Source organism: Protopterus annectens, chromosome 16.part0, assembly GCF_019279795.1.
Source record: "Protopterus annectens isolate FY-2018-M chromosome 16.part0, PAN1.0, whole genome shotgun sequence".
In the NCBI taxonomy this organism is placed as follows: Eukaryota; Metazoa; Chordata; order Ceratodontiformes; family Protopteridae; genus Protopterus; species Protopterus annectens.
Window position 1 is genome coordinate 306,147,037 of NC_056750.1, and position 22,747 is coordinate 306,169,783.

General features: G+C 41.6%; 1 long non-coding RNA gene across 1 annotated transcript in view; it reads left to right on the forward strand.

The window, feature by feature from the left end:
- Positions 1-22,747, forward strand: part of LOC122791056 — a 280,857-nt gene that overhangs the window by 254,638 nt on the left and 3,472 nt on the right. Inside the window, exon 2 of the long non-coding RNA XR_006363065.1 lies at positions 9,095-9,467. This is a non-coding gene — a long non-coding RNA (uncharacterized LOC122791056). The remainder of the gene's footprint in view (positions 1-9,094; positions 9,468-22,747) is intronic.

The following is a 22,747-nucleotide window of genomic DNA, read 5'->3' on the forward strand; positions in this document are numbered from 1 at the left end:
GTCCTCTGAGCACCCAAGTTTCACAGGGAAAAAGTATATCCTAGTGGTAATGGATTCTGCTGCACAATACCTTGAGGCAGTGGCTTTGTCCACCATTGAGGTAGAGAAGGTGGTAAATGCTTTGTTAGAGATTTTCAGCAGGGTAGGTTTCCCAAAAGAAATACTGACTTACAGAGGTGCCAATTTCATGTCAGACCTGCTGGCTTGTCTGTGGAAGTCCTGTGGGGTGAAGCACATGAAGACCGCCCCCTACCATTCCCAGACTAATGGTATTGTTGAGAGGTTAAACTCTACAATCAAGTCCATGCTACAGGCATTTGCAAATCAGTTTAAGAGGGAGTGGAACAAATATTTGCCCCATCTATTTGCTTACAGAAAGGTTCCCCAGGAATCCACAGGTTTTCACCCTTTGAGTTGCTGTATGGGTTATAAGGTGAGGGACCTCCAGATTTAATTCAAGATGAGTGTGAAGGTGAGTGCAAGTCTCACAAGGAGTCTGTTGTGGCATACATCCTAAACCTCAGGACAAGGCTCAGGGAACTCATGGGCTTGGCTCAGGAGAACCTGGCAGAAGCCCAACAGCAGAAAAAGTTGTGGTATGACAGGAATGGTCGAGCTAGAGAGTATGCTGTGGGGCAGCAGGTAATGGTTCTCATTCCTGTCAGACACAACAAGCTGCAAGTAGCTTAAGAGGGACCCTACCAGATGGTAAGAAAGGGAAGTGATGTTTACTACATGGCGGAACTGCTAGGCAGAAGGCATGGGCACAAATTGTACCATGTTAACATGATGAAACCTTACCAAGATAGGGAGGCCCTTTGTGCTGAACATTTGTAGTGGATTGCAGGAGAAGTCTGAGGGAGATCTGGTGACTGATGATCTCAGTGAGGCTCGGGCTGACACCTCAGTGGAAGGGGTAGCAATGTCCCAGCAGCTATCTCCTACCCAGGTTCAAGAAATCTGAGCAGTGTTGCAGGAATTTGGGGACATGTTCACTGGGAAACCAGGGTGCACCCACCTGGGGCAGCACCAGGTGGATACAGGACCCCAAAGGCCTATTAGGCAGGCCCCTTATAGAGTGCCTGAGAGAGCCAAACAGGCACTGAGGGAGGAGGTAAAGGAGATGTTGGTACTAGGGGTGATTCAAGAGTCCAACAGTCCCTGGGCCTCCCCAGTAGTGCTGGTGCCAAAGAAGGATGGCAGCACCCGATTCTGTGTGGACTACAGGAAATTAAATAGTCATACGGAGTCAGATGCTTACCCCATGCCTAGGACAGATGAGGCCCTAGAGCAGCTGGGTGGGACTAAGTATCTTATCACCATCGATCTTACCAAGGGTTACTGGCAGGTGCCCTTGACTCCCAGTGCTAGAGAGAAGTCAGCCTTTGTGACTCCTTTTGGCTTGTACGAGTTCACAAAGATTCCCTTTGGGATGAAGAATGCCCCAGCAACTTTCCAGAGGATGGTAGATCATAACCTAGCAGGAGGGTTTGCCCTTCCTTACATAGATGATATTGCCATCTACAGCCATTCCTGGCCATAGCACCTTCAGCATGTCAGGGAGGTGCTGGGCAGACTACAGAGGGCAGGGTTGACCATTAAGTCGAGCAAATGTCAGGTGGGTATGGCAAAGGTCTCCTGCCTAGGACAGAGTGAGGAGTGGTAAGATAAGGCCAGATCCTGCCAAAGTGGAAGCCATTCAGGCATGGCCTGCGCCTGTTACTGAAAAAGCAGGTGAGGGCATTTTTAGGGACAGTAGGGTAGTACAGAAAGTTCATTCCCAGTTATAGTACCACAGCTGCTCCCCTCACAGACCTGACAAGGAAGAATAGGCCAGATAAGGTAGTGTGGACCCCAGCATGTGAGCAGGCATTCCAGAAGCTTTGGGAGGACCCCCTGTGTTAGCCAGTCCAGATTACAGCAAATAATTTGTTGTGCAGGTGGATGCTTCAAATCATGCGGTGGGAGCTGTTCTTAGCCAGATTACTTCAGAGGGGAAGAGCACCCAGTGGTTTATCTCAGTCATAGGCTCCAACCCAGGGAGGAATGCTATGCAGCTGTAGAAAAGGAACGTCTAGCCATAGTGTGGGCACTGCAGAAATTTCAGCCTTATCTGTATAGAAGGAAATTCACTGTTATGACAGATCACAACCCCCTAACATGGTTAAATAGAGCCAGCCAGCAAAATGCCAAGTTGCTAAGATGGAGCCTGGGGTTGCAAGCATATATGTCCATGCAGCACCACAGTGGGATTAGCAATGCCAATGCAGATGGGCTATCAAGACAGGGAATTGGGTAAGGTATACTCAGACAGACCTAACTCCCTCAAGCAGTGTTTCTCAAGGGTCACTTGAAAAACTAGCTTGAGTTCTCCGGGGGGGGGGGGGTGATATGTGAAGATAGATGAAGGCTGCCAGCCTAGCCAGATAGAATTTTGGAGATAATTCTATCATCTGTAATTATTAATGTAAACCACAGGCTTGTTGTCTTAAATGGTAAAAATAGTGTTACATGTGGAGCTGGAAAAAATGTAACAACAGTGCACTCTACTGACCAAGTAACGCATGTTGTGACCCTTTGATGTTAGGACTTGGAGCCAGTGAGTCTAGAGTGAGGCATCCTGCCTACTGTTTTAAGGCCATAGTTAATGGCCAGAATTTGCATGCATAAATGTCCTTTATTGCTCTGGTTTCTGCCCAGAGGTGAAGAATGTAAATGTAGTTTCTGTTAGCCTGGGAACCCAGGGAAGTGTGAAGAATGATGTAATATGAACCAGGAATATGATTTTAAAAACAGAGAAAATCAAAGAGCATTAAGCATTTTTGTTTTGACCATCCAACTTATCAGCACTGTCTTGCTCTATATCTTAGACGTGTGTTTTCTCTCAGAAATAGCCAGAAAAAAGCTAGAAACTAGAAAGATTAGACTAAGTGTTTTTCTGTGATGTCAAAACTGTACTACTGAATTATTTAAGTATTTTTGTGTGATCTCTGAACTCTAGACTAGCATTGTGTAGTAAAAAGTATTGTTTTGTGTTTTGAGTATTTGTTATTAAATATTTTTAAACCCTTTCAACTGTGGCTGTTTTTGTAGTGATAATTTAAGCTCTTTAGAGTACGTGCATGCCTTTGGTAAAATTGTACAAAGCCACTCCAATAGCTTTAGCCGTGGGCTATACTACCAATTGGATAATAATATTGCACAGTAATAATTGGAGACCCTTTTAAGGGCCTTTGAGTAGCTGATAAATATTAGTGGGTGGTGGTAGCTGGTACTACTGTATAGTCTGGGATAAAGGGGCACAGCTGGAGAACCTGTACCAGCCTTCCCCAGGAGTGTCTGTGTGGTTGTATAAACTCTTCTCTAAGTGTGTGTGTGTGTGTGTGTCAGCTACGTGGGCAGGGACATGAAGTACTGGTTGTACAGAGAGGGTGCTGGAGGTTTTAGCTTGCCTACTAGACTGAGATCTGGACCCTAGAGCTGTGCCAGTGGGGTGTCTTATTGGGGACCTGGAGAGCAAGGAACGACCAGCCCTAGACTGACTGTGGTCTCTGCGTGCTCTTAAGGGAAATTGCACTTTACTGTGTGCATTTGTTATTCTTTCCTCATATATGAGACACCCCTCACTGGTGTTAGTGGTGAGGATTGAGAATCCTTGATTGCTGGACCAGGGCACAGGCATCACAACTATTATATTGACAACACATCCCTGAGAGTTGACCCAGTAGTCAGGGACTCAGGGACACACATAGATAGTAATCTAGCCTTTGACCACCATGTGTCTACAGTGTTGAGGAAATATTTATGTGTTGCTCAGCTTATAAACAAAGGTATGGAATCCAAGTCCAAGGAAGTCATTGCTCCACTGCATGCAGCATTCATCAGACCTATTGAGTACAATGCCCCCTTTGGTATGTACCTAGCCAGGCATATCCAACAACTGGAACATCCACAGAGGTTCCTCACTAAAAGAACAAAAGGCACAAGTAATATGTTCTATGCAGACTGCCTCAAGGCCCTATCCCTGTATTCTGTCTCCTATAAGCTTTTGAGGGGAGATCTATGCCTGGCATACAGGGCATTGTCAGACCCCACTGTGATGGACCTCCTGCATATCCAGAAAACAAACATCACCAGAATTACCCATTCTAAAGACTTAAACCTTGCCTGTGATATAAATAGGACTTGCTGGAGAAATCGGCACGTATCACAGAGACTACCTCATCTATGGAACAGGCTTCCCCATCCATGTGGAGCAGAGTTCCTCCTCAACCCAATTCAAGTGCAACTTGGATGGGAAACTAGAAATTCATCCCTGGTTTGGTGCCTATGTCTCTAATAGACACAGGTAACCTGTAAATGGTTCACATCCCAGGCCCATGCTTACACTTATCAAGGGTATCAGAACTTGTCAGAGATTTGGGATGCATGGCTAGGCTTAAAAAGGCCCTTGTGGTCATTAGCCTAGTAAACACCTATGAACCTATAAAAGAAGCATCCCAAGAATAAGCATCTGCTACATCATAGCTGCACTTAATAGAATGGCAAGCCACCTGAGAAGAAGTCCCTAAAAAGAAGAGGGCAGAAGTCTTCCCCTCAGAATCAGGAAAGTCGTAAATAACCTGAGAGGTCTGAGAAAGAACAGCCAAAACATACCTAGACATATGATTCTGATAATTGACAGCCCGGAAACCAAGGGTAGCCGAGGTATACACCTTCTTACCCAGCCTTTCCATAGCACTGCTGTCCTTATCCGAAGGCAATAACTTAGATAGCTTGTCAGATGCCACAGACACCACAGAAGGGTCAGCAGATGGGTGCCTACAGAGAAATTTGCAATTATCAGGTAACCTTATATAACCTATCAGGTTTCTTGGTGACAGGATACTGGGAATCAGGAGTCTGACATGCAGTAGAGAAGACATCCAACAGGCAGCCAAAGCAGGAGGAACAGAAGATTTAGGAGAATCCATTTGCAGAAGCTCGCAATACCTTTCCTGAACCCCAGAAATTTGGGCACAATCTCACTTAAAAATTCCATAATTCTGGAAATTGTGTCCCCTAAGTAAATCTCCTCAAAAAGAGTGTAAGGGCTAGTGGACTCCTCTTCCTCAGAGACAGTCTAATGAAGAAGGAATCTGGGAAGATTAAGCAAGGTATTCCTCATCTGAATCCTGTTCCCTGACTCTCTTAAGGAGGAGTGGATGACCAAGGAGGAGCTGGAACAGAAACTCCTTGGGGGGGGGGGGGGCTTCAAGGCCATAAGGGTACTAAAGCCCTGAGTTAAATTTTGCCAGTCACTCTGGGGGTCCTTAGGAGCAGAAGAAACATGCTTTGTTTTTTGTTTCTTCTTTAAAGGGACATCTGCCCTATGAAATGAAGAAAGTTCAGATCCTATACAGTACTCTACAATACTAGTCAGAACCTTCTCCATAACCAAAATCTGTGGAACACCCGTAGGTCCTTGAGTAATAATGAGCTGTGGTTCCCCCTGAACATCCAAAACGGACATCTATGAATCCTCCAAGGACATGTGTGATGTCAGATACATGCTGACCTCTAAAGTTGTCATGGTAGAAGAATCCAACAAAAGGGTCGAGTGATCCTCAGGACTTTCACTAGCCTCAAGAGAGACATCTGGTTCAGAGAGCACATCCAAAGAATCAGACCTAGCATTCTCCGCATTTATCATCACAGACAGCTGACCTTCAGAGCTGGAAGTTCCTTCCATAATGTCTTTCACTAAAAGTGTAAGACATTGGTTTTCTAAATATATGGCCAAAGAGGAATGCAGACTGTGGATAATCTTTGGGCTGAAAGCCTGACAAATAGAACAGGACATATGGTCATGGGAAGCACAGAGACTAAATAAACACTGCTCATGATGATTTTTATGAGGAATCAGTCTCCCAGACTTGCATTTACCCCTTCTGGATGACATGAACCCACAAGTACTAAAGAAAAGGAAAAGGATAACACCAAAACCCCCAAAGCCGTACCTATCTGAAAAACAGGTTGGTGAACTAGCAAATGAAGCGAGCGTTCAGACCGATGATCAAAGATGGCGTTCAGACTGGCAGCAAAGAAGTTCTGAGGATGGTACATCCCGATGTCACCTTTATGCCCTACACTGTACACAGGGAGCATACATGTGACTTATGGCGTACCCTTAGCAACCTAAAGGCTTTGGTATACTGGCCCAAACATCAGGCCGCCCTTGGCAGGAGATCCCTATTGTATGGAAAACTGCAACAGTCAAATGGAAGGACATTTGTCTTACCATGCAATGCACTAAAGTGGTGTGTTTCTTTGCAAGTTAATGTGGCTTTAAGAAGGATTGTTTGTGGGAGTTGGGAGATAAATTTGGAGTGGATTTTTAAAATTGTAAGTTTCATAATACAGAGCTTTGTTGGTGAATTGGGGTTGGGAGAGGTGTGAAGCAGGCAGTGCTGCCGCATTAGCAGGAGCCAGTCAGTGTGTGCATATACATGCTAAAGGCTGCTCTGTATGCTAGACTATACGGCTATCAGCAGTCCAGAAATAGCTTTAATAAGTAAGAAAGTTAATTATGACAGTAAATCCTTGTAGAATAAACTTTTTATAGGCAATCTAGTTTTCTAGAGGTGAGTTAAATGGGTTATGAAGCACAGCTATTAAATGTATTACACAGCGTATGTGACTTTACACTCATGACAGCTTTTTCAGTTTAAAGTGGTACCGGCTTCAGTGATGACCTTAGTCAAAAGTGATTTAAGAGATGAGCAAGCACATGCCCTGCCAAAGGAAAATATATGCTGGGAACAGAACAATATGCAAGCATGCCTTGATATTAAAATCCCTGGGTTCTGTTCTAGGCAGTTGAATTTTCTGGTGTGTCTGCTTTGTCTTTCTTATTTCAAGGCTGTAGATGGTAGTGAGGGATTAGCAGTGTAGTCAAGGATTACTTCTGAAAGCTGTGAAACAAATTTCCATAAAAAGTAGGTAAATCAGAATATGCAGAAGCCTCAAGTATTCTATTATGCAGTTCATTGGTAGGGTGTACTATCTTTACTATTTAATTCCAAAGTTATCACATATAACAGCACTCCTTAGGAAGCTTCTAGAAATTATTTTTTTGTTTTGTTTTGTTTTTCATTAAAGCAAGATAGAAACATTGATATTTAAAACTCACTGAGGCACCTGCACTGAAATGCTGTGTTGCACTACAATAATAGATTACCTTCAAGAATTGATGAGTCATCAATGGCATTTAGAAGTTCTAACGCAAGAATGTTGGCCAATATGTTAAGGATTGTGAGCTTTGACTTGAAATCAAATATGCTATTGCAAAAATTGAAAAAAAAAAAACAGATGTTAGCTATATATATTTGGTTTCTCGTTCTTTTAGGACTATCCCTGGAATTCAGAAATGTGCTGGCATGGGTGAAGTGCTACACAATGCAATTGAGAGTTTTTAAAACTCTATATTCTTCAAAGAATGGGGCTAGAACTGCATGTAAACTAAACGATATTGCACACAATTACAATGAAATTTAGTTTAAATTAATAACTGGCCACATTATGACTTATCTGTAAAGCATGAACACTTTTAAAAAACTCATGATCCTGTCACTTCACCTGAACTAAAGCATTTCTGAATCCCAGGATATGACTACTGTGACAGCATCACTATAGAGTCTCATTATAAGCTATTTCAAAGCGCTACAGTGAGGCTTCCAAGAGTGATGCAGAGTTTGCAATAGTGTGACTTTTGTATGTTCAGCATAAGCCAAGTAGGCTGAATTATACAGTTGCTAGTGTGAGAAGATTATACTTTTAAGATTGTAATGAGGACTTGTTGGAGAAAGATTTGGAGGTTTGCACATTATCTTACAATTACCTATGTCTACTGATAAGCTGGAAGAGATCTGAGTTAGAACAAGAAAAGACCATGAAATGCAATTCTTATGAGATATGGTGTGGTACTCAGTCATTGTGCTCAGGCAATCTGAACAGGTCACAGCTGAGCACAGCTTCGACATGATTCATAGAGGCTAGCTGCACATACAAATAGAAGTGCTCAATAAACACATGTGAATGTAGACTTCATGAAATTCAAATGAAAAATAATTTAGAATGTTTTATGACAATGAGACCTCTTTCCTCCAGTTTGCGATTTATTGTCTTCTTGCCAAACATCGGCACAGGCTGCAGAGACATTATAAAAGGCAAAGTTGTGCCCTTTTATTGAAAAGATGCTTGCTGTTGCTATCAGTTTAGTTATTTATTGGTGCAAGCTCCTTGTCCTAGCCAAGACAAAACCGCAGGCACATACTGGTGCTGGCTGGCCAACAAAGCACAGATATAGACAAAGAATAACTCTCTATAACTTTGATAATCAATAAATTCTTCATAAATTTAGAGTGGACAGTGATATTATAAGATCTTTACTGATTTTCTTACGGCCCACAGATGGGAACTGGTGGGATGTTTAACCTTCCCTATACCTGAGGATACTAAGGTATATATAATACCCTCACTATACTTGCCACGGGATCCTCAGAGAGTCAGACTAGGGACACAATGGGTATATTTCAGGCTTCTGCTTCAAGGATACTTTAGCAGTTTCTCGATGTACTTTTGGCATTAGTGGATTAGTATATTTATCTGCCAGTGTTATCACACAACAGAGACAGAACCATGTGAGCCCATATCATTGAGGTGCTTGATACAACAGATGGGCACACATGTTGCCATTAGGGTCTACCAGGGCCATGGGAGTAGGGGGAGTGGGAATTCACAGGGAACAAGGAACAGTAGCAAAAATATGACGGACTTTTATTGACTGCCTGGTATTGTGTTAATGCATGGCGGGTGCATCACCATGTTGGCCCGGCATCTTGGTAATGTCCATGATTCTCATGTCTGGCACACAAGATCACCTATCCTCTTCCTGCAAAATAGTATGCCCCATGGTCACCATGCTAACTATGCTGTAAGTGAAAATTTTAATAATATAATAAGTCATACTTTGGAAAATGTATTGCTTAGCACTAAACTAACCTTCCTTTCCCTTGTGGCTCGTCCAACCAGCTTTTTTTCTTTTCTTTTCCAGGTGATGCAGAAGACCCACTTCAGCCATGTCTGTCGACTCCAATATGTAATCCTGTGGGAGCTGCCAAATGTCTGGCCTGCTGAAAGCCTGCTTCTGTTGCCTGAGGGTGCTTGTCAATATGACCCTGCTGCTGCATGCATGAGATTTACAACATGTTACATTCTGCATGAAATTATCATTCACCGATCTGGTGGTTAATTGTTCCAAAATGATAATGCAGCTACCTCCAGAGGGACTGCCACAAGTGCCAATAGTGTATGTGACCAGCTGGCAACATTGGTATGGGACCGTATACAGCAGGCTTGTGCACAGTACATAACTGTGCAGGCAAACAGATGGCATATAGTCCAGAACATTGGACCAAGACATTCAGGTTAGTGCTATAATTGTTATAAAAACACAAAGTATAACCGACGCATGAAGTGCTATGTGTGGGCTATATTGTGTGGTGAAAGGCCTACTGTCACTGTACATCTTACAGTCCCTGTTATCTTTAAAGAATATTTTTTTAAGTAAAGTTCTATTGTTTATCTGTTTTGTTTAGTGGCGGTATAAATTGAGAGTCATGTCAGACTGAGGTCTGTGCACTACACGGCATGATGGGAAATGCAGAATATGTCATTTTCTACTTCATTGTTGCATGTAGTTTGTTTAGGGACTGCAGTGAAATATTCAGGAATTGCTTACCCTGGAATGTTCATTGTTCATTACATGTTAATTGCTCTTGAAGGACTTCAGTTAGTAATTGGAAGAAATGCTTGTGTTAACCATGTATTTTTGCTGTATTCCACTTAGCAGTTTCCATGAGGTGCTCCTTTCCAGTGGAAAGAGAAAGTGAATAAGATTTCTGATTGTGTGTTTCTTTACTTTTTTCCCCCGATAAATAGGAAATATTTTTACTTCATATTAACTCATTCTGTCACAAGCACCAGCCCTTTTGTCATCAGAAGTACTAAAAATCATTACTCGTGGAGTGCTAAAAGTGAAATGACAACAGTGCTAATATTGCTGGCAGGAGCTGTTACTGCCGTAATTGTTAATCTCCCCTGTGTATTAGGTCCTTAATACTGTTCTACATTTTTTTAACTTTCCCCTCATTTTAAATAATCACAATCCTCAAATTAAGCATGTGCTGCTGCATTGTCCCCTAGGTGTAATCATACGCAACATCCCCTAAGGACAGTATGGGTGATGGTGCCCATGACTGTGACAAAGTGCTAGCACATGAGCCTGCTGCTGACTTGCTACAATGGCGTGACATACTAGATCCAGACGATTCAACAGACACTGATCTCACAGTGTTTTGTGACAGAAACCATAAATGAGAGATTCTGGTAAGTGTAGATGAATGCTGATGAGGCCCGATTGTCTTCTTGTGGGTTACATCACCCCCACTTTTACCAGTACTTTCCTGAGAGTCATGTGGCGTTTGACCTTTTCTGACTCCTCCATTTGTCTGGCCGGTACCCCATCCTCATTCCTGTCCTCCACTGTTTCCTACTTGAATCTGGTAGGTCCTGACTACTGAAAGCATGGAGACAAAGATGGCTGCTATGTGCCACCATACTGCTCATGAGTATGATCATGGTATTATCAGAATGCTATGTGCCACCATACTGCTCATGAGTATGATAATGGTATTATCAGAATGCTATGTGCCATCATACTACTCATGAGTATGATCGTGGCATTATCCACGCTTTAACATTTCCATATACATCCTGCAATATTCATACCTTCTGTACCTCACTCTGTGGCAGTGGATTATGCCTGGACAGTGTTCTAGGCACATCTGCTACTGAGCAGCCAAGGCTGTTCATGCATCTAGAGCCAGCTGTGACACGTGATTTCTCCTGGTACCAGCTGTGACACGTGATTTCCCCTGGTACACCTTTGCTCAGGTGATACAGTGGTCATTGCTACCGCTAAGATTGTACCATCTTCCTAAAGATGCTCCTGTTCTTCATCAAACACTGGTGTTCAGCTAGGTGACATTCTTCCCTGTACTGTTTGCAATGAAAGTCCTTATCTTCTTGAACATGTGAACCTGTGCATGATCTTACCATTATACCAGGTGATTTTGTTGCCACTGTCATCACGTGTCAAACTGTTATGGCATCATCATCAACGACCATTCTGCTATCATCTGTTCACTGTCCTGGCATAGTGGAACGGCTTGTTTCTGTTGCTATCCCTGTGAAGGAGTAGCAATTGACATTGTTACCAAGCCCTTGAACCACAAAAATGAATTAATGAATGTTCTTTAATTACGTATAGAAAATACTTACCATGCACAATCTGATCACTTTCCTGAGAGGCAGAAACAGTGTGTGCAGCTGTTAAGAAATATCATGCGTTATATGTATCCAGGTACCCTATGCAGTATTTTTCAATGTGTGATTTTGCCATCAGGGATGCAGTTATCTTAATGATTGGATGACTGTGGCAGCTGCTGATGCTGGTAACTATCAGAGCTACACCACATCTGATTATGCCTGTGACATCCTCATCTGCGACTCCCCATGTACAGATAGAAGGTACTCCTCATCGGATGTTAAAGGGATAAGTATATAGCTGGGTCCCCCACTGGTATTGCTATGGACAATTACATTTTGCCGAGACTTTGCTGTGTTACATCCCACCATATTGTTGGCCCTGTTTCTGCACTGCATCAATGTGCAATTCCTCCTCCCACCTACATTTATATCCAGAACATATCCAGAACCATTTGGTTACACAACGTAACTCCCTCTCTGCTTCTTTTGGCACCTCTTTGCCAAAAGTAATTTTGTGCTATGCCCTAAGCTCTTCGTGATGATGTGATTCTCTTTAGGGCTGAAGTGGTCTTTTTTTTTTTCTGGATCCCAGCTGCTGAATCATGCATTCACCCAAAACAACATACTTTAATGACCCTAGTGCACTGATATTTATCAACATGAAATGTCCTCGTCAGCCTACAACACAGTACTTAAAGCATTATCCAAATTAAACATATGAGTGCACAGTGACAGTCCTGACACCCAATTTCCTTGTCAAAGCATGCTGGCAGCCACATAAAGAAATACTCCTGATACTAAAGCTCAGAGCAAAAAGCACACAAACACTAATTTCATTTGATCATCATAACCTCAGGTAACATTCCTAATTTAATAAAGTAAAGAAGACCAACATATTTCAACTAAATGTTGTATAAACCTTTTTAACCAGTACAATCTGTTAAATGATTGAAGAGAAACTGTGCAGCATCAGCTATAAATCAGTACACCAATAAAAACATCTATCATTTCTGCTATCTCTGAAACTAAGCATTTTTTTCTGTCTCAATGTTCTTTCCCCTTAAGTTTCCTGTGCACATTACACAGCTACGTATACACAAGTAATAAATGACATGTAACGTTTCTCAAGTCCTGTGATTGTCATTAACATACAATTGCATATTTACTTCATCTTACCCTAAAACCAATGCATTTTTGCATAGTAACACTGTTCACGGATTTGAAATTGTATAATTTTCCATTAACTTTCAGTGTTAATTATTTGTCACCTTACTTTAACTACTTTGTACTTCCCAACTCAGTCACCATCAAGCTTGGCTGAGTGCAGTTAAAAATGGTGGCCATATGACTATCGGTGGAAAATGTGGCCCATTTCCACACATTATGCAAATGAAGCACAACCAAGTTGACTTCTATGAACTGCAGTATTACCCATTGGTGGATCTGCTCTCATAGACAGAAAATAAGTTCAGATTCTCACAGACAAGCTCTGCTGAGCAGAGCTGAGTGTGGGAATGCATTATTTTAGAATGAAAGTGTTTAATCTGGTTGTGTAATTAAGTGTTTTATATGACCTGGAATTTTGGGTGTGAGAACAGCATTTCCTTGTTTATTGCTATTATTTATGCTGTTTGGATCATTTTTCCATTGGTAACAATCATTTACATTGACTGAGGCCAGAAACTAAATTTAAACACTTGAATAATACAAGGCATTTACAAAACAGCAGTTATAAAAGCAATATTACCAACAATACTTTAAGATTATGCTATCATACGTTATTACATTACCACCATAATAACATTCCTGCACCCTAGGCAGAACATTGCAGTGCATAAAAAAACAGAGACACGTCCACTTGGACTGCTCAGGAACTTCTCCTCACATAGTACAATAAGGTACAAGTGAGAAAAGGAAATGTGAGTGCTTCAGTCTAATAAGTAAACCAACCTCGACAGTGCCATCACTTCACTATTTAGTACCCTATATGGCTGCATGGGTCGGACATGCTGATGTCCCATCTCAGAGGCTGTGGTTCATAGGTTCATAGGTTCATACTAGGCTATCTGCCCGAGGGCATTTACAAGCCTAGCCCATAGTTTTGTGGCTTACGCCACCCCTTTAGTATGGGGAACTATACCCATTATTTTGCTGTGCCTCTGTTGAGCAGTGACACTGAGGTAATCCCTGGGGTATATCTGCAATCTCCCATCCATTGGTCAAGATTTCTCTTGAACAAGGCCAGCGAGGTGCTCTGCCTCACATATACCGGAATTTTGTTCTACAGCATAGGGAGTCTTTGGGTGATGAATCTATCCCTCCAACACGTCCTATTAATAGCCGTGTCAAGGTTTAAGTCTCCCGCCCTTGTGGCTCTGACGGATCTAGATTTTTTGAGGTGAAGCATATTCATCAAATCTGGGTTTGACATGGCCTTGTATGTTAGGCAAAGGTCACCTCTGAGCAGGCGGTAAGCGACTGAATAGAGTTGGAGATCTTTCAGTCGGGCAGCATAGGACAGATGTTTGAGACCCTTTATCCTTTTGGTGAGGAACTTTTGTGGCCTCTCAAGCTGCTGCAAGTGTCGGGTCAGATACATTCTGAATGGGGCATTGTACTCAATCATTGGTCTGATGAGTGATGAGTATAGGGAGACTATGACCTCCCTTGATCTAGATGAGAATCCCTTCATGATAAGGTGGGCAATGTAGAAGGTCTTCCTAACTACTTTGGCTACATGGGTGTCGAATGACAGACTACTATCAACTTGGGTCCCCAGGTCCCTGATAACTTCTTCTGTGCTCAGTGGATTGCCACCTATTTGGTAGCTAGGGGTAACCTTGTTTTTCCCGAAGGGTATGACTATGCATCTTTTGGCATTTAACTTTAGGCCATGGCTCTGGCACCAGTTATCCATTTTTGTGAGACCCTTCTGAAGGATATCTGTGTCAGATGTGTTTTCTACTATGGCGCCCAGTTTGCAGTCATCTGCAAACTTTGTCAGCCATAACCCTCCTGTGTTTGCTTGTACTTGGAAAAGTAGATGCCAAACAAGAGTGGGCCCAGGACTGAGCCCTGTGGTACACCACTTGTGACAGGCTTTGAGTCTGACATGGCGCCAGCAACTCTGACCCTGTGTGTTCTGTCACTCAGCCAGTTTGCAACCCATCTTGTGATGTATGGGTTAACATTTAAGCTGATGAGTTTTCAATGATACCCGAGTGGGGTATTGTATCGAAGGCCTTCGCCAGATCGAGGTAGGCTGTATGGACTGCCTTTCCCTCATCAATGGCTTTGGTGACTGTTTGAAAAAGTCAACCAAGTTTAGAAGGCATGATCTGCCTTTGACAAAGCCAAACTGGGATGGATCCAAAGTCTGCAAATTCCCTATGTCTTTATTTATGAGGTCCATTATGATCCTCTCCATGGCTTTGCAGATAAGGCTTGTCAAGCTAATGGGCCGGTAATTTCCAGGGTCGGTGGAGGCACCGCCTTTGTGAAGTGGGACCACAGTTGCAGTCGCCACTCCTGAGTGCGTATCCAGAGGTAAGACTATGATTAAACAGCTGTCCTAGCTGTGGGTTTAATTCCTCGTTGAGTTCGTGGAGCACACAGCCGGGGACACCATCAGGTCCCATGGATGCTGTGTTTTTTGCTTTGGAGAGAGCAGTTCTCACTTGGGTGTTGGAGATGTTTGGGGGGCTGCAATCGCTTGGTATAGATATCTCTCCTTTTGGGGGGGAGAAGTTTGCACTGAACCTGTCAGCCAGTATGTTGGCAATGTCTGTAGGATCAGTAATCTTCACATAATTTTGAACTAGTTCTGAACATATCTGGGAGTTTCCTCCCAGGTTTCTAACATAGCTAAAGAAGGCCTTATGATTGTCTTTTGAGTCTTTAGCTATTTTTCTCTCAAAATTTGCTTTGGATGATTTTATGAGAGCTCTTAGTTTTTTACTTGTAGTGATCAAGGGTGTCTTACCTTTTAAGGATTTTGCTCTATCTTGTAGTAGCTTCCTCCTTTTGTTGTAGAGTTTGTTTATGGCTGGGGTCCACCAGACTGGACACTTGCCTTTGGTACAAAGAGTCTTTGTTTTGCTTGGGATTGCCTTATCCATGCAGTCCTGCAGGTGCTGGTAGAAGGCATCTGTAAGTGATTCAGCGGCTTGAGTACTGTTTTCCGCCGGCTCAGGGGCCTTAAAGGAGACCACACTAGTCTTTAGAAGTGTGAAGTCGGCTTTCGAGAAGTTCTTTACTGTGGTCTTTTTTATTTCAGGTGGGGCTGGGATGAGGACCTCCAGCGAGATTAGTTTGTGATCTGATCTCACCAGTGAGGGGTATACTTCGGTGTTGAACATTGTGCTCCCATGTTCGTGATGATGAGATCAAGTATGTTTTCTCCTCTTGTGGGATGGTGACTAGTTGTTCCATGGCATTTGAGTTTATGAATTCCAGGAACTTTTGGGCTAGGGTGTTTGGGCTTGAGTAGTGTACCCAGTCTATATTAGGGTAATTGAAGTCACCTAGTATGATGGTGTTTGGTGATACATTTATCCCCTCTAGTGTTTTCAGGAAGGCCATGTGAGGTTCCTGATTTTGTGAGGGTGGCCTGTAACATGCTACAATTTGCAGAGCAGTCTTGCCTATGGTTAATTGCACCTGGATGGTTTCCGATGCATCGTGCGTTGCCACCAGTCTGGAGGTGTGGGTGTCCTTGATGAATATGGATACCCCCCTCCTTTCTTGGTATTTTCCGGATTTTGGGGCGGAGCATGATATGAGGTAAAACCTGATAGTGCTGGGGTGCTCTCAGGAGCCTTGAACCAGGTTTCTGTCACAGCACAGACATCGATGTTCTCCATACTGAGAAGGGCCTCGAGTGCGTGCATTTTGAGATTTAGACTTCTGGCATTGAGCAGCATTACCCTTAGTTTTTTCCTTTTTGTGTTCTAGGGTGGTAGGTTTAGAATTTGAGCCTTGCCTAAAAAGGCACTATGGGGGTGGCAAGAGCCTTTGCCAATATCCGGAATCCCAGGGGTGACAGGTGCAAGCCGTCCCTTGCGAAGCAGCATGGCTTGTCCAGCATGTCATCCCAGGCAGACAGACATTGGATCCCCTTTAAATGACACCAGAGTTTAAGCCAATTGTTAAAGCTGATCATCTTATCTCTGTATTGTGGCATCATTCTTGGTGAAGGTAGGATACTGCTCAGGGTCAGGGTCATACCTGCCTGGGCTACATAATCAGAGAGCTCCTCAATGTCTCTTTTCATGTAGTCCAAGGAGGTACGTCTCAGGTCGTTTACACCAGCGTGGACAATGACCGAGTCGTATTTGTACCTGCTGTTGAGAGACCTGAGTGCATGCGTTATGTGGCGGATTCTAGCGCCCGACAGGCAGCTTACTGTGACCTTCTCCTTACTCAGTCTGGTGAGCGGGTCGTCAGTGTGTCTGACTATGGAGTCACCAATGACTAGTGTGTCTGGCATTGTGTTTGGCCTTAAGGGCTGTGACTGTTTGACACTGACTGTGAGGTCTATGTGTTGCAGGTGTTGTGTTCTGAGGTGGTGGTTGTTTGGGTGTCTGCTTTGGTGGCCTCTGCTGTTTTGGTAGATTTTTGATCAGAGCCTCTGAGTATGTCTTTGTGTGTTGATGTGTATGATTTGAGGTTGAGATGGTACTATGTGAGACTGGGTCTATAGTGTGTGTGGTAACCTTTTCCTCCTGACTGGTCTTGCCAGTCCTATGTTGAGAGAGCTCAGCCTCCAGTTTGGCCGTATAGTTGCATCTCTCATGTATTTGTGTTTTGTGGGAGGAGGAGAGGGTTGTCTGTGTACATGAGGCAATTGTAACATTGCCTCAATATTCCCAGGTTCACCAGCTGAGCAGGAGAGGACACTAGCAACTGATCCCTCGACATGCTAGAAGGACTAGACAAAAAAAACTTTAAAAGAGATTCCGGGGGATGTGGGTGACTGAGAAATGGGGGTTTGCCTTTTTGGGGTGCTATCTATAAGAGTGCCGTATCAAGGTAATAAGTACTGTAGGAGCAAGTGCTAGGTTTAACAGATAGAGAATAGTCTACTTGGAGTCTAGTAGAGATTTTTTTATTAGATCAGTAGTATAGTTCGAGGAAGGTAGTTTTAAGGGAAAATTTGAAGAGTGGACTTTAGGTAGCCCAAATAGTTTAAACCTGCTTAATCGGCGCTGCCCTAGTGTGCAACAGTGGCAACTCCGCGCTAAAGCGTGCTTTATAGCAGGGGGCTGGAAAAGACAGGAAATGACCCAAAATGGCCAATAAACTACAAGTTACTGCCTTAAACCGCTCCTCTGAGGACAAACAGGCAGCTCAGTACTCCCTACTCCCACTAGTGAGTAAAGAAACTACCCCTTGACCAAACAAGGAAAATGGAGAAAACAGGAACCAAGACAAAGCCCAGGGATCAGCAAAATCTGATCACTGGAACAAACTATTAGGAAAGTATGGAAAACAAGAGTATTTTTGTTTTTCAAGTTTTTTGCAGATAGGCAGAAAATACAATAAATGCTGTGTTTTTCGACTAAATGCTATCAAAAGCTAGTACACTTGAGTGTATTAGCCTGTTGTTTAACTTTTAAGCAAAACTTAAGCAAGTGCAACAAACAATTCAAGCTATTAAAAACAGTAAAAACAGGTAATAGCAGAATAAAACAGGCAGAAATAGCAATCGAAAGGCTTAAAAAGTCGAAAATGCAGAAAAAATACTTAGAATCTGGAAAGTTTGTCTTTTCTGGTCTCTGCTGCTCTAGGAACTCTGCTGGACACCACGAGGAGCTGTGCTGAGTTCTCTATAGCCAGAAAAGCCCGCCAAAGCGTGCTTTATAGCAGGGGGCTGGAAAAGACAGGAAATTACCCAAAATGGCCAATAAACTACAAGTTACTGCCTTAAACCACTCCTCTGAGGACAAACAGGCAGCTCAAACCTTATCCTCTATCCTGCACTTACACACCTTACCATTATACTGACACTTCATAGGATAGCAGCAACTGTAAAGGCTCAGGGTCATACTCCAAGCTGGTCTGAGGCAGAGACCAAAATCCTTCTCCACCTCTTACAGAAATCACACCTGCAGATGCTGGAACTGCACACCTGTTATCCCTCATAGAGATTCCCCACTCAGAACAGTAGTGTTGGCACAGCAACGATGACCTGCAGAGGAGGGGGGGGCCAAACAGCATGTTCAGGAGACAAAGCCAGTGGACTACAGTAAGGAATTTTTCTGTTCTCTTTTCTTCTTTTCACCTTCATGGAGAACAAAACATACTGGAGGATAATCATATAGTTCTATGTATGCATGGGGAATGGAGTTTGGTAGATGCAGGCATGCACACCTAGATATTTATGTACACATGCAAATCTATATATGTAAGTGTCTGTGTATGTTTGCGTGTGTGTATGTATACTCTATATTTATACATTTATAAGTATGTATAGATATATACATATAGATATAAATTTATATTTATTATAAATATGTGTATGTGTTATCACTGATGAATTTGATAGAAATGCATAACAATGAACAAGCTTACCATTAATTGCCACTAAAACTACAAAAAAGTAAAGTAATTGCAAATGTCAGCCAATAGCTTACAGTTGGAATTATGAAAAGTAAAACAAAAAAACATCATTTTACATGTGTGTGTGTGTGTGTGTGTGTGGGGGGGGGGGGACAACATTACAGGTTGTTGGCCTTAATTCAATAAGATATTGATTATCAATAGCATATACAGTAAATGTTGCAAGTTAAGATAGTTTTTTGTTGGTTATATTAATATACACACACACTTATATGTGGGTCTGGTTCAGAAGAATGAAAACTCACTTACCCAAATCAAGGAAGACTGAGGACTTTGCTGAAACCACAAATTAACGAACACTCAGATGACTGGAAAGTTACTGTGGGAAAGGAACCACTTCACCACAGTGCTGAACTTTACCCCATTCTCCCTGTAGTGCAATCTCAGAGTTTGTATATTTAATTAGGTGGGTGTGGGGTTGCAGGCCCCTACATGGGTGGGTTTAATTTGCTTCAGTTTGCCTTTTTGTGGTGCCGGATTTGTAGCTATTTTCCCAGAGTTTCTGACTGGTAATCCAGGTGTTTGTTTATTTCTGGTTTTGGTGAAGTCGTCTCGGTCTTCAGTGATTCAGTTAAGTGGATTTTCATTCTTCTGAAGTATACCCATGTATGGATCTACTTTAAAACAGTGAATTACCTTAACATTGACTTGCAGAACAGCAAGATGAAACCCAGGAAACTTTACATTACTGAACATTCACATCATCGTAAAGTTTCACCACATAAGTAAACACTTGCCCAACAGGAAATAAACCAAAACAAATAAAACTCACCCAAATCTGGGGCTGCACCCCCCATGCCCTAACTAAACATATCAACTCAGAGATCGTACTACAGTGGAGGAAAGGGCAAAGTTCACTAACTTGGCCAACTGCCTCCTTACGATGATGTGAATGTTCAGTAATGTAAAGTTTCATAGTATTCGTCTTGCTGTTCTGCAAGTTGACATTATGGTAATTCGCTTTTTAAAGGGGATCCATACACATACACGTATGTATGCTTGTTGGCCCCCTAGTTATTAATTTTGTCTCATTACATATCTATGATTTTATATACGTGTGTGTGTGTGTGTCTATATATATATATATATATATATATATATATATATATATATATATATATATATATATATATTTTTTTTTTATCAGAAAATTTACAAACAGCTGAGAGTGGTAGCTATGGTGTCAGCTGCTACCATTGCCTATGCTAACATCGTGCTTGGTTGGTGGGAGCAAAGTACTTTGAAATCTGTTTTGTCTTTTGCCTTTTATGCTAGATTTGTGGATTATTTATTTTTTGTTATTGAAGGCGGTAGAGATCAAGTTTCAGCTTTCTATGAGAGTATTAATGAACAATCTGCATTTTTGAAATTTAGTTTAGGTGGTGTTGGGCTTTCAGTCAACTTTTTAGATGTTACCATCAATTGGGATAATCATAATTGTAAATTTACTAGCAGAGTTTATAGCAGACACACTTTTGTTAATGGTTACTTAAATTATTTTAGTAATCATCCTGTTTTTATGAAAAATAATATCCACAAAGGTCAATTTATACTTGCTTCTCGAATGACGTCAGATGATAATGTTTTTTTAACAGGAAATCACTTTTATCCTGGGGATGTTTTTAGAGTGAGGCTATCATTCTGAATTATTGAATAAATTGGCCATAGAAGTTAAAGGACGTAGGTTCTCTGATTTTCCTATTTTACTGTATGGTTTTATACCCAATAATCCTACCCCTTCTCATAGAGTACGGCATTAATTTAATATTAATAAGAAAAAATATGATACATTTTGTATCCTAGACATGTCTATTGATATAAACAGTATTAGTTATATTATACATAAGAATTGGAATATTTTAAGACAGAATTCAGAGTTGATTAAGGATATTGGAGATAGACCTAGGTTTATTTATAAAAATACCTATTGTTTGAAAAACTGTCTGCAGATTGACTCTTTTACTAAAACTAGTACTATTAGTGGATGAAATAAGGGAATGTATAAATGTGACTTTTGTAGTTCTTGTAGGTTCATTTTGGAAGTGCCTTATGTCGAATTGTTACATTTGAACCAGACCATTCCTATTGTTGGTGTTTATAATTGTAACGGACAGAGGTTAGTATATATTGCTGTTTGTTCATTATGCTAGGAGTTCTATGTAGGTATGACTACAAGATGTTTAAGTAAAGGAATTAAAGAATATTATTATTGCATTGAAACAAAAAACAGTAACAAAGCGCTGTTTAAACATACCCTAAAATGTTTAGGATACAAAAAAAAAATTTGTTCTCTGTTTTAGAACAAGTATCTAAAAGTATTAGGGGGGGTGGGTTCTTTTAAAGATCAAATTGAACAAAGAGAAACTATATGGCAGTAGACTGACAAGCAGCCTGCCATGAATGATTCTATCAATATTAAGTGTTTTTTTTTTTTTTTTTTAAACAGAAGGTTAAAAGTTTTAAAATGATTTTTAATATTTTCTATTTGTATTTTTGTTAATTTTTGTTTATGCTTGTGAGTTTTAGTTCTTAATAGATTCATTGATTTTTTGATTGAATTATTGATTAATTACTAGGCTTGGTATATTATGTGTTGCTTTTGTGATGTTAGTTCATTCTCATGAAGTCTCTCTGAGACAAAAGCAATATTAAAGCTTGGTTTTTGCTAAAATTGTTCTCTTCGAGGTCATTCATGTTCAGCCAGGGTGGTGAGTTTTACTATTTTTTTTTTGGCTATTCCATCCTTTGGGATGGTTGCTGTTATATATATATATATATATATACATACATATATATATATATATATATATATATATATATATATATATATATATATATATCACACACACACACACACACACACACACACACACACACACACACCCATCCATTGCTGCAGATGTATAAATATAAATATAGGTGCACCACATGTAATCTGAAACACCCAACATTGACTGGCAGTTCTATGCATGCACCAAAAAACAGTCTCAGGGTATGCAAAATCTAAGTCTAAAAAAAAAAAAAAAATCAGGTTTTGCAAGGGGCAGGACCACTATACCCCTCATGGTGGGGGACTTTGTCCCCAACACCCCCTGCTAATTGCATACACCATCTCTGAGAGCACATAGATATGAGGTAAAGGCAAATTACCAAACCCCAGAAGTTTTACGATCTCTCACACCTGTCAATCAACTGCCTTCTCAGCCATATGCAGTCAGCTAGACAGCTGTTGACATTACAAACACTTGGGGTGTGTGTGTGTGTGTGTGTGTGTGTGTGTGTGTGTGTGTGTGTGTGTGTGTGTGTCTGTGTGTGTGTGTGTGTGTGTATCAGCAAACTACAAAGGCTCATAAGAGCAAAAGCAAAGCAAAGTGCAAAATGATCGTACGGCAACAAAAATTATATAGATAGATATGGATTCACTTCATCATCTCGAAATACTGAAATATTGAATTTCAGTATCTCAAGACCATAAAGTAAAAAATCCATATAACTGAAACCAGACAACCACAAAATCCAAAACTGGAAAAACACACAGCACACACTACACAACACATACGCACACAAACACAGACACCTCCCGACACTTTCAAAAAACAATGCAACACACACGGACACAACTAAACACACACACACCTACCCTTATTATATGCAGGGGGGCAAGCCCCCCTGCACCCCAGCTACTTAAATATACCAACTCCAAGGTCACATTACATACACACAAGTGAAACACCACCACACAAGCAACATTCCCCTC